The following is a 12,030-nucleotide window of genomic DNA, read 5'->3' on the forward strand; positions in this document are numbered from 1 at the left end:
CATGTAAGTGTCCTATTAATATATATATATATTAATTGTGCTAATATATATATATATATATATATATATATATATATATATATATATATATATATTGTGCTACCTAACCTTGGGACACTGGAACTCTGCTGGAGTTCTATGACAAAATTAACAACACACCCAAAGGACTCTTAAGTGTACAACAGATTTTTTCACATCATGTTTATTGTGAGTTCTTCCTTAAACAAGTCAAATAAACTCAATGTAGATTTTAATTTTTAAACAAATGGAACATAAAAAGTTATACTAAACCACCAAGTTTTATTTAATTTGAAAGAAAACTAAAAGAATATAAATTATATGGATATAGTTAGAATTGAAAAATATTGTATTAAGTAAGTACTAAGGAAACTACTGTTTTCTACAATTACATATACTGTTTTTTGAACTGATAGTATTCATTTTGGATTTCACTAATTTATATTTCATCTAATCTTTTAGTATGCTTTCAGATGTATACAAACTACCCACACTTAGAGGTGAACCTTATCCTATTGTATTATCTTGTTCTTTGTGCCTAATTCTATATTGATTTTAAAGAAAAAACCCCAAAAATATGAATAATCAACTTCATATAGTTTCTTTTTTATTGGGCAATCACAGCTATGTAGAATGTCAGTAACCATAGCAATTTAATTTGGTGTCAACATGAAACTATTGAAAAATGTGCAATGATTATGCCAATATTCAACGTGATAAAATAAAATGTTACGAAAGATTCTTATATAATTTGAATGAATGTTGTGAAACTTGTAGACTAAATAATCATTTGACAGTCAAAGTGTTTAATCTATAAGAAAGTAGTAAAGTTAGTACCCTGGAAAAATAAAAACAGTAAAATATCAGTATGGCAATTTCCCCTTTCGTTTTTTATTTCAACGTCTTCCAAATACCCTGCCTCAGAATAATGCAACAACATCAACTCAGTCTTACATCGGGTTTATGCATAGAGCCTTCTGGGTTTACATAGTGTGGCTTTTGTGAATATGGTTTTTGTATAAAGTATTCACCTTTGCATAATTAGCAAATCATCCTCAGAAGAGGCTAATTCTTCCTTTCTCATCAGTCACTGGTCATTGTCTCCAGTACTTTATTTAGGAGATTTGTGTCTCTGTCTATAAGAACTGGATTTCTATAATATTGCATTTTTAGGTTCTTTTTATTTTTATGCCATCATATTATTGTGATATATCTTGAGCTTCCTTGTTATTTCTAACATACAGAAGGTGTGAAAAAAAACATGTTGTATAAAACAATCTTTTAATACACTCAAGAAATTAGTAAATATATATATATATATATATATATATATATATATATATATATATATTTACACACACACACACACACACACACACACTTGATTTTTGAAAAAAGTCTCCACAGCATACATTGGAGAAAGGCATTCCCATTTTAATTTGATAAAAGTTATACAGATTCTTTGATAAACTCATATAATGCATTTTTACTGTAATCACCCACTTTCCAACTTCTTTCATATCTATCCCCCCCTCAAAACCTACACAGACAAATTTGTGTCAGATTATTTTTCTTAAGTGTGGGGCCTTCTCTATAGTATAGTTAATATACCAAATATCACACCATTAAAAATTTTGCAAGTCCCTCTCTTAGAATCCATAAAATGCCAATTAGTCCTCAGCTAGATGTAGGCCTTCATGCCTTCCTGTGGCTTCTCATGTTAGGATTCTGTCTGATGAATCTGCACAGTACTTAAACATGTTCCCATGTCTTTTCCAGCCAGCAATTCTGTTGAGGTGTCAATGGTGAAGCTTCCTTGAAATTTCAAAGAGGTGTAACATCCAAGCAGACATCTTAGTTAATCCTATAGTACTTCAGTCTTCCTTCCCAACCTTGTGGAACATTCCCTCAGCCTTAGGTGCAGGAGTGAGTTTAGTATGTAACTAGTAAGGGTGGAAACCACATGCTCACCTCTTCTCTGTGTTGGGGTAAATCTTGTATATTTTGTAATGGTTTTTGCCTATACCAAAGATAAAGTTCTTTGTCAAGTGTTGTTACTCTTATCTGTAGGTATAAGTTAGCAGTTATGGTGGATTATAGTAATGCATATTATAGGTTGTAGCAAGCAAATTTTTCTTCTCTTTGTAAGAGCCTTGGCTGTAATTAAACCACTGTTTGTTACAACAATGGTAGGAGTGACACTATTTCACCCTTTGCGTTGTTTGCTCTGCTGTTATCCCATAGAGAGTGGTCAGACCTGTTTCATAAACACATAGTTAACATTATATAGGAACACATATTTAACAACAATTACAGAAAAGGAGGTTAGAGGCCATGAATTTGAGAGAAAGTGTTTGGTGGTAAGGAGTAAAAACAGTAAAGAAATGATATAATTTTATTTAATTTCAAAAAAAATATAAAGCAGTGTAAAAATATAAACAAGTGTAAAATCTAAATTATCAAGGCACTTTAAACTCATGTATAAATATTAAATAGTGCAAACACTACAATTAGTATATTATAATATATATGGAAAGAAATCAGAAATATAGATAGGACAAGAAATGTATGGATGTCCTTTTGATATAAATAGTGAAGAAAGCAGCATTGCCTTTTCCAGGTCTTTAATGGCATTCTAGATCTCTGAACCTCTTCTGCTCACTGGGCATCCATGCACATGAAGACTGGGCACACACGCATGCTTGGAGTGTCTGCTGCAAGGACTAAGCCATTTGAATAGACCAGATGATCTCCTACTGTGCTCCTCTTGTCCCCAAGACAGTTATAATTAAATTAATCTTGGTGCCAAAAACAAATGTAACATACTGGGTCAAAAATCTTCATAAACCCCTAACAATCTGCCAATACGTTAACAAATTGACTAATGTCTCTGTAGTGGCTGTAACATCTGGGACTAAAGGAGGGACGAGGAGATGAGAGCCATGGAACATGTTGTTCCTTAATTGCTCCGTGGACTTTCTCTATAGTGGTTCCTCCTCCTGATTCAATTTAAGAAAATCACCCAGCATATGGTTTGCAGTAAATATAAAGCATCTGTGAAACTTGACTGCTATGCATATTTGCCACACAGGTGTCTGATTTTGGACTTGTCATATGGACAGATGGAACTGTTCCCTTTGTCTTGTTTATCAGTAGTAGTAAATAAGCGATTGTGAGCTACACTTGAGATATCTCTGCTCATATCACTTTCTTTCCTTTGATGGGAAGTGAGAGTTAGAGCAATTTACTCCTTTTTCACTCAGGTTAAGTAATTACTGTATGTTCTTTACACACTTTAGCTGGAACAATCAACATTCAAGGCACAAGGCAAATTTTCCTAATATTTAATTATTACTCAAGCATTTATTTATACTACTTGGTACAAAGTGTTTGTATTTATTCTTTATTATGAGATAGTTTTGGAGACGTTTACAATTTTTGCATATTAATTTAATATTAATTTTTATGTGCATTTTTTATTTCTCATGCATGTGTATGGGTGTCATATGTGTGCTTTGTGCCAATGGAGGACAGCAGCTTCTTTCAGGTGCAGAAAACTGCAGTTACAGACAGCTGTCAGCAGCTTTCTGGGTGCTAGAAATTAATCTTTGTTTCTCTGGAAATATAGCCTGGGCTGTGATCTGATGGGTCATCTCATGAGTCATATAAGAGATAATTTTTTTCCTGAGAATACATCTTGAAAGTAGTTATAATTATACTGATCAAAAATCAATTATTCTGAATGTATTCTATTGTCACGCTTATACATTCTTTGCAGTGTCAGAAAATTTTTCATGAATGACTTTTCCAAAATGTATAATTGTTTTGTTGCTGATTAGGATACAGTTCATTTAATCTTGCACTTTCTTTTTTCTATTTTGGGTGATAGTCAGCTATGCAAATTTCACTGAATGTCACTAACTTTTTGATTACCTTTTAGTGTAGCCAAAGCTATTTAGCTTTCCAAACCCTTACTTCAGAGATTTTGAGCTTTTATAACTGTCACTATAAGAGAGAATTATTTCTCATACATCTTAAGGCTCAAAAGCACAAAGTCAAAGTTAATGCATTTGCTGACACTTGATTCATTGTTTTGAATTCTCATGTAGTTAATAAATACAGAGAGAGAGAGAGAGAGAGAGAGAGAGAGAGAGAGAGAGAGAGAGAGAGAGAGAGAGAGAGAGAGACGAAGGATGACATGGGTAGTATATAAAGCTCTACTTTTATTTTCACATAGGGATGTCAGTCTCATAAAAAGCTCTAACCTTATGAACCTTATGACTCCATTTTAACTTAGTTGATTCCTAAATGCCTGATTTTCTAAGCTATTCTACTAGTGAGTCAGAGTTTCGATATATTGGCTTTGTGAGAAACATACATATTCAGTATAGAACAGTATGAGACCTAGCCAGTAGAGATGATGCTTCCATGTTTATACCAGTGAGATTTTTCTGTGTATCCTGTTCTAAGCATGTGTTTTCTTGAGCAACATGATCTTTCAGCCAGGTTGGGTGGGCAATTTTGCAGGGTGGTTCAACTACACAGCATGACAACTGGAGTAATGTTTTCCTCAAACTTTGTAGATGGGGTCAGGGTAGAAAGGTTTTAGCCTTACAACCATTTGCTATGCTCTTGTTTCTCCTTCTCCCTCCCTGCATTCTTCCTATCTACACTCCTTCCCTGATAACTCCCTTGTTCTCTATCTCATTTTATGGCTTTTTCTCCCTTTTATATTCTCTCTCCCCTTTTCCTCTCCCTGTTCCTCTCCCTCTCCCCTCTCTGTATTTCTCTAGGTTGTCTCACAGTCCTAACAAATCTACCTCATCTCTCAAATTCTGTCTTCATGATACCTCACTAGTAATAAACCCACATTTCTTACATGACACACCTAGACCCTAAATATTCAAACCTCAATACAAGATTTTCATAGATGCCCAAACTGACAAAGCTTCTATTGTGTAACTTACTGATTGTAAAAATAAGTCACAGATTTGTTCAGATTTATTAGGAAATAAATAACCATTTTGGAATGAACCTATGAGTTTTATCGAAATTTTCTTTAGAAAATAGTTAATGTAACTCTTTTGGTGTGAGTACTAAGTTGAATTGCTAGAGAAGAAGTTTCCCATCCAGAAACTGTCTTTCCCATCTCCCCTCCCCTGCTTCTCTGAGGGTGCTTCCCCACTTACTCCCCCTACCCCTCCAGCCTCCCTGCCCTGACATAATCTCTCTAATATTAGACCTGAGATCTTTGGCAGAAGGGATAGGGCATCATGGTGATCTCGCTAAAGGGTACTCTAAGGCAATCTATGTCTACAAAAGGCACACATGCTTCATTTGAAAAAGTTTAAAAACGAAAAGAAACATGAATTTGTGGCTAGTGGTCTGAGAGGCATAACACAATGATGTTTAACGATGTTAAAGGTTCCAGGACTTGAGAATATACTGTAGGAGAGGAGCGAGGAAATTCCCTTTCTGATTCAGAGTGACACCTGTCAGTGGGACTAGTTGCAAGATGGAAAGATGATGGAGAATATAGGTGCTGTGTGTTTGGACCTCCTTACTGAGAGTATATTGTCTTTCCATGTTGCTATATTCTAGGCTTTAAAATCCACCTTTTTGCCCTTCAACATAGATACCACACCTCCCACTGTACATGGAACTTCTGCACTTTGGTACCTTATTCATATTGTTGAGGAATTTTGGATGAGAAACTCAGCAGCTAACAAATATCTAGTTCCCTACACTGTGATCATCTTATATTGAAATCCCCAGACTCTAATCAAATATATATATATATATATATATATATATATATATATATATGTGTGTGTGTGTGTGTGTGTGTGTGTGTGTGTGTGTGTGTGTGTGTGTATGTATATATATATATATATGATACGTATATGTAATTTTATAAATTTATTCATCTGTAAAAGTCTAGAACACAATTATATTTTCTGTCTAACATATTTTACTCAAACTCAAAATCTAGACTTTTTAATAATATAAAAAAGCTTTTTGCTTGGTTGTTTTTGAATCATGATTCTACTAATATGGACAATAACATGACCATATTTTCTTTCAAATATATTTTACTTAAACTCAATATATGGAGTGTATAATGATATAAACAAGATATATATTTGTTTGTTTGTTTTCAAAGGATGAAATAATCACAAGTACTTCATATGCATTTGGAATAAAATATGTTAAATTTTCAAAGGAAGAGAAAATAGAAGTTGGCCTCATGTCTCACATTTGAAGTCTCCACATCTATGAAATATTCTGAATTATTATTGCACACACCAGCAAAAGTACCTACCAAGGTTTCCACCACATTCTCCTCACGTTATGTATCCAGTTTCTTTCTTAAAACCCTTTTCTCTATGGGTGTTATACAAATTAAACCATGAGAGGCCAAAGAGAAACTGTTACTTATTTTCTGAAATGTAAGCAATTAATATTTGAAGAGGTGATTTTATACTGACCATATTTTCTCCTGGCAAAGATAAAAGTGAAGCTCAGACAAAACAAGAGAGTTGTTGGTGCTTAGAACTACTCCATTAAATATTTTCTATATTCTTTACTTGACCTGCATCTTATTGTTTTCATAAATAATATTCCTGACACTGAACATCAGTATTTTGACAAAAATAATAATTCTTGCCTACCTTCTAACAGTTACTAACTTATAATTGCTTTATGATAAAAAATACATGTAATCATAATAACAAATATACTGATAGCTAAAAAGGAAAACGTCAACCCAGGTCAAATAATGTAAGTTATGTAAAACTGGAACCATAAATACAAAAAAATTTAAAAGAAACAAGGAATTGTGAAAAATTACTTTATTTGTAAGCAAAAGAATGTTAAAATATTTGTTACTTAGGCAAAAAAAAAACCCACAGAATTACAGAGAACTGTGTTTTCGTTCTCCAGAGAGCTATGTTTTGCTTCTCCTTTAAAACTAAAATAGTTTTTCTAAAATAATGATCAGATTTGTTTGATTTTTGTGATTTTATTTTTGAATGCTCTCTTGCTCAGGCCAATTAGCATCTAGTTCAGCTTAAAAACCCAATATATTCCAACCTAATCAGATAGAGGTATGCACTGGACTCCAAAATTATAAACACCAATTCAAGATGAATTGAGATGAAAAATTACAGAGCTACTTTGAGAAAGACCTTGCAGTATAATAACCTATTAAAACACTGCTTACATTTCACAGAAGCAATTAATAAAGTCAACAGAGAATTGAAAGAGTTCCATACAACATCAGAATTTAAATCAAATACTTGAGTCATAAAACACTTGATATTCATTTTTGTTGATGTTTAAGACTTTTTATATATAGGCCAGGCTGACCTGCAACTTTCTTAGTAGTTCAACTGTCCTCAACTTTATAATCCTGCTTTATTAGCTTTGAATGTGCTGAGATTAAAAAAGTACATAACCATATTCAAGCAGCTAATATTTTTTACCTAAGACACAACTTTCTGTACATACAAGGTTTGATGAATTAAAATGTTAGTTTTCTCTTATTAAATAATATTATTATAAATGCTTTGGTGTGAACAATTGCTTGCAAATATAACTTTGTATGTTAATACTTTATATAAACATATGAATGCAAGGTAGTCATTAATATGGTGTGTGGAGTTCTAGTTCATCCTGTGCCACATTGTTTGATGGGCAATGGTTTTATATATATATATATATATATATATATATATATATATATATATATATATATATATATATATATATATATATATATATTATCCTACTTAAAACTAGATAACAAATCAAACACAGGATACAGAGACACAAGGCACAGACAGAGTAAAAGCAAATTGAACGCACACAGAAATGATGTGATAGCAGATTAATTTAGAGAGGGTGTAGAAGTCAAAGTCAAAGTATATCTTGTCCTAGAATTTGCATATGTTTCAACTTCAAGCAAAGAAAGTAGATGGCTAATTGTTGAAAATGAAAACATTCCAAGCAAAATTGCAGAAAGGAGTTTGAATTTTCTATAGTCTCAGTGAAGTCCTGAGATCACAGAAGTCTTTCCACATATTTGAATAAAAATATAACAGAAACAATTTAGTACAGATTTAGAAAGTTCCTCCTTACTCATTAGCGTCCATAGCACTAGAAGTGACAGTAAGAGCTACCACAAAAACGTAATCATTAGTCACACACAGCAACAAACCTGTGCTAAATTAGTAACTGTCCTGGGTACACAGACATTATTGCAGTGATAGTGTAAACGGCCAGAACAATATCTACACACTTGTAAATATACCCTTAGATCAATGTTTCCATCAGTTCTTATTGAGAATCTTTTGTCTTCTATATGGGAAGCAGATAGTGAGGAATATAGCAGCCCACAGCTGGTTAAGACACAAATAATATAATATGGAAAATTCTCAACATATAAGGGAATATACTATATTCTCTTTCTATCGAAGCTCAGGGATTGCTGTAGAATGTAGGAGATAGAAGAAATGGGTTTAAAACATCTGTGGACACCAAAAGCCAGCTGTACGAGTGAAATTGAGAGATTGTGCTCTGTATTACACACACACACACACTCACACACACACACACACACACACACACACATACAAATGAAGAGGTCTGGAAAAATAGACAAAAGAAAGGAACAATTTTAACAACGCTTTTAAAATTAGAGAGCTTTTATAAACTTAAATGTCCTTATATTAATTTATACTAGTGTTGATTAATGTACCCCATATTTCTCATTTTTACTTTCTTCTTCCCTCTCTTTGTTTCATATTTTCTTCCTTTCTTCCTTTCTTTCTTCCTTCTCATTTTTCCTTCCTGTAAAGAATTTAGTTTTATCAGTGTCAAGATGGGTTTTTATTATGGAGAAGCAAGAAAAGATTCATTCAATCTTAACAGTATCTTTGAACTCATGTGCGTCCAAATGTTGCTAAGTAGTGCAAGAAATGGCAGTAAAGTATATATGTATTGAGATTAACAGGTTAGGATTTAAATTTTCTTTAAAGCAATAAAAGTAAATATTAACTTTCATTTACTGGATAACCTATATTCAGTTATTCTTTTTGGTGAAGAAGGCCATAATTTAAAGATTTCCATATTATAAGTTATAGCATTGCTAAAATTTTAAAATATTTATTACAATTAAGCACAAATATTTCAATAAAAATCCAAAGTATATATTCATTTTGAATTAAACCCTTTTTATATATCTCCCTTATGTATAGATGTGAATAATTTCTTATGTATCAATATATAAATGGAAATATGAAATATATGGATATATGATGATTTTATTTAGAGTTGCACTTTACCATGTAATATATCATGATTTCACACTCTCCTCCCTCTACTTCTCCCAGTTCCTTCTCACATCCTTTTTCCTCTAAATGCATTCACTTTCTGTCTTATATTACTATAGAACAGACTTCTACAAGGAACTAGCAAAGCATAACAAAAAAATAATGAGCTAAGACAAAAACAATCGCATCAAAGTTGGATAAAAAACCAATAGAAGGTAAAGAACACCAGAAGGCACAAAGTTCAGAAACCCACCAGTTTTCACAATAAGAATCCCATAAAATATTTGACAATAATATATATGCTGAGGAAATGGTGAACACCTTTTTCTACTCTGTTTTTGCAGATTAAGTCTGTGAATTTGTATGTGCTTTGATGTAGAGAACCTTATTGTACGACCCCAATGACAGTTACAATTTTTCACTGCCTCTTGGAAGGGCAGGCATTTTGTAAAGACATCCCGCATATAAAGCTGTATGTACCAAAGTCTCTGAGTAGGATCTGGTGTGTAACTATATATGTTCCCATCTGCTGCAGGAGGAAGATTCTCTGATAAGGCCTGAATATTCACTGAATCTTATATATTGCAGAATTTCATTAGAGATAATTTTATCAATTCTGCTTTTTTTTCCTTTTCTTTGTTTTATTACAATTAGTGCAATGCTTTACCTAGACCTCTGAACTTTCTTTTTTTTAACGACTTTATTTTGCAAAACAAAGATAAATGTACAGATTTTAAACATTTTTTGCTTAAAATTATACATTTTTGTCAGCACTGTTTTTTCAGACATTAAAATAAATTTTACATAAAACCATGTGAATATATTTTTTAGTCAGTACTTGATTTTTTTCAAGGGCTTGACAGTATGCATTGAAAACCTAATAGTTACAATAAGCGTAAAGTACATGCAAAACAAAACGCAACATGGAAATAGTCAAAGTCTTCTTGTTTTGTGAATATATGTATATTTTTTGTTTTCTTTATTTCTTGGACTTCATACAGTCTGTGAGTTGTTTCTGGGGGAGTGCAAGCCTCTGGGGTTAGCATCCCACTATCAGTGACTGCATATTATGTCTGTTCTTTTGTGACTGGGTTATCTCACTCAGGATGATCTTCTCTAGATGCAGCCATTTTGAACTTTCTTATCTCTGCTTTTGTGTCACGCAAGGGGATCAGGTATAGGTTCCATCTCATGAAGTAAATTTTATATCAAACAAGACATTGGTTGGTTACTCCCACAAACCTAGAGGCATTTTTGGCCTATCGTATTTGCTACTCAGGACAGATTCTAGATCCAAGGTTTTGAGGCTGGGTATGTGTTTGTGTTTTTCTTTAATACACTGCATCCTATGACATAAAATCACATCAGCGAAAGTTTCATGTATGCATCAGTGTGACTTCTCCATGTTCAATGAATTGTGTGGGTGTTGTCTCAAGCTATTGTCTTCATTAACAATAAATTTAATTGGTAAATTTCATTAAGTCACTGTTTTAAATAGCTGAGCACTACTCCATCAAGTAAATGTAGCACAATTCTTATATCCATTCTTATGTTGAGGGACATCTGGGTTCTTTTCAGCTTCTGGCTATTATAAATAAGGCTGGTATGAACATAGTGGAGTATGTTTCCTTGGTATATAATGGAGCATCTTTTGGGTATATCCCCAGGAGATGTATAGCTGGACCTGCTGGTAGCTACTCTTATAAAGAACAATGTTTATTTGTGGCTTACGGGGTCTGACGTGCAGTCCATTACCACCATTGTGAGAACATGATAGTGTCCAGTCAGTCATGGAAGTGGAGGAGCTGAGAGTCCTACATCTTGCTCCAAAGCCAAACAGGAGATGTTTCTGCAGGCAACTAGGAAGAGGGTATCAACCAGGCCACACCTACTCCAAAAAGATCACACCACCTATAGTACCACTCCCTGGGTCCAGCTTATTTAAACCTCCACAAAATACAAGGTGGTGGTAGAATTCATACTTTCCAAATATAGTATTTTCCAATATATTTTCAGTCATCCACTAGGAATTGTTCTCAGTTCCTATAGGTTATTATAATATAATCATCACTAAAACCTCTAAAAACATGCTTCAGAATGATGAGCTTCGATTCCTTGGGACATCAAGATAAATGTTAAAGTTTGACCCCCTCCATTTTGTGGGACAATCTATTCAATATCTCTGTTTACTCAATTGTGGTCACTCAGGTTCGTCTCTGTCTTAAATTCTCAGCATCTTGATTTTTCTTTTAAAGTAAAAGAATGTTAGAGACAAGATGATAAATATCAGCTATGCAGGCTCTCTTTTTTGTTTCCAGGCTATACATGGAGACATCTATATTTAATGGAAACACTTGGAATGTGGAGTTATGAAAATCTTTGTGGGTTCAAAGCCCGACTTTGAACTCTAAAGTTCATAGAAAGTTTAAGTAAAGGCATGTCTATATAGAGATATGTCTGTCTCAAAAGAATGATTGATTGATTGATTGATTGATTAATTGAAAGGAAAAACGCAAAGATGAACAAATAAATGTGGGTTAGATCCTCATTTGAGCAACTCCTGCATTAGATACTATGTGATAACTGAGATTTCTGAGTCCACATTTGCTCTGTAATTGAAGATCTTTTGTCTCCAAGATTGTTTACTCTATGTTCTTGTTTGCACATAGAATTCTTTATA

The sequence above is a fragment of the Micromys minutus genome (assembly GCF_963924665.1).
Source record: "Micromys minutus genome assembly, chromosome: 1".
Lineage (NCBI taxonomy): Eukaryota > Metazoa > Chordata > Mammalia > Rodentia > Muridae > Micromys > Micromys minutus.